Here is a 2,173-nt window from a genome sequence, read left to right as displayed (position 1 = left end):
TGTGTGTGTGTTCCTGCAGTCCACATACACCATAACCTTCATCAAATTCTCAGAGGACTCTGTGACTAAAAAGGACTAGTCGCATTTTAGCTGGGCAATCTCTGATTGAACCTACAACGGTGATCTGATGGCTGCTGTCATTACCTCCTCTCATGATGGGAAGAGCCATTTAGTGCCTCAACCCCATACTCCCATCTCTGGTGGGAATGTAAAATGGTACTACACTCTGAAAATACTTTGGCAAGTTCTTTAAATGATAAACGTACATCTATCTCATGCCATTCCACTGCTAGCTATTTATCCAAGAGGAGGAGAAGAGTATGTTCTTACAAAGACTTGTACAGGCCTCCTTATTTGTAATTGCCAAGAACTGGCAATAATCCAAATGTCTATCAACAGGTGAATGGATAAACCAATTGTGGTAGATAATAAAAAAGAACAGACTTGATACGTGCAACAACATGGATGAATCTCAATTATGCTGAGTGAAAGAAGCCAGAAAAAAACAAAAGAGTACATTTTGTATGATTTCATTTCTATAACATTCTAGAAGATGCAAACTATAGTGACAGAAAGTAGATCAGTGGTTGCTAGGGCACAGGGCTTGGTTTTGAAAGAGGCAGGAAGGAGGGATTGCCAAGGGACATAAGGAATATTTGGGGGGGTGATGGATATTATCTTGTTTCTGGTGATGGTTTCACGGATACCTACAGTGTTAAAAATTGGACACTTTAACATGGAAGCAACCTAAATGTCCATCAGCAGATGAGTGGATAAAGAAGATGTAGTGTACACACATACACACAATGGAATATTACTCAGCCATAAAAAAGAATGAAATAATGCCATTTGTAGCAACATGGATGGACCTAGAGATTATCATACTAAGTGAAGTAAGTCAGACAAAGACAAATTACATATGATATCATTTATATGTTGACTCTAAAAAATGATCAAATGAAATTGTTTACAAAACAAAAACACGCACAGACATAGAAAACAAACTCTTGGTTCCCAAAGGGGAAAGGAGGAGGAGGGATAAATTAGGAGTTTGGGATTAACAGAAACAAACTACTAAATATAAAATACATAAGCAAGGACCTACTGTATAGCACAGGGAACTGTATTCAATATATTGTAATAACCAGTAATGGAAAAGAATCTGAAAAAGATTATATATATATATATATATATATATATACAAAATTGAATCACTTTGCTGTACACCTGAAACTAACACATTCTAAATCAACTATACTTCAATAAAAATGGACACTTTAAATATGTACACTTTATGTCAACATACTTCAATAAAGTTCTTTTTAAAAACAAATAGCAGTATAGGGGCTTCCCTGGTGGCACAGTGGTTGAGAGTCCGCCTGCCGATGCAGGGGACACGGGTTCATGCCCCGGCCTGGGAAGATTCCACATGCCGCAGAGCGGCTGGGCCCGTAAGCCATGGCCACTGAGCCTGCGCGTCCGGAGCCTGTGCTCCGCAACGGGAGAGGCCACAACAGTGAGAAGCCCACGTACCGCAAAAAAAAAAAAAATAGCAGTATATGGTCACTGTAAAAAGTAAAACCTCCAACTCACTTCCTCAAGGAAAAAGGTCTCAAACTACTTATAATATTAAATAGTTGGTGTGAATGTGATCTTTCCTTTGGAGAATTTTTTAATATATATTTTTACTTATTTGGGAGCATATTGTACATATTGTTTTGCTATCTTCTTTTAAAAAATTTTTTACATAGATTTTCATTGATATTAATATCTAGAGCTAAGGGATTCCAAAGCAGGAATGTACTAACATTTATTTAACCATTTCCTTATTGTATGACATTAAGTGGTTTCCAGTTTTCCCCTTTACCAATAAATACAGACACAGCTTAAATTTTTAAGGTACTACCAATATCGTCCATACAGTTTGCACAGTTTGAACTACCAACAGTGTGTGAGAGCACCCTATTCCCTAAATCCTTGCTAACAATGAATTTAATCAATATTTTACATTTTTGCCAACTCGAGGGTATAAAATATTGTTTTAAATTTTCATTTCTCTGATTACTAGTCTAGATGAGCATCTTTTGGTATATTTGTTGGCTATTTGAATTTCTTCTGTGAATTGCCTCTTCGTATCCTTTGCCCATTTTCCATTGAATTGTCTCCCTTTCTT

This window comes from Aethalodelphis obliquidens, unplaced genomic scaffold (genome assembly GCF_003676395.1).
Source record: "Aethalodelphis obliquidens isolate GAN/ISIS:26980383/991018 unplaced genomic scaffold, ASM367639v1 scaffold35, whole genome shotgun sequence".
NCBI lineage: Eukaryota > Metazoa > Chordata > Mammalia > Artiodactyla > Delphinidae > Aethalodelphis > Aethalodelphis obliquidens.
This window is presented reverse-complemented; position numbering follows the sequence as displayed.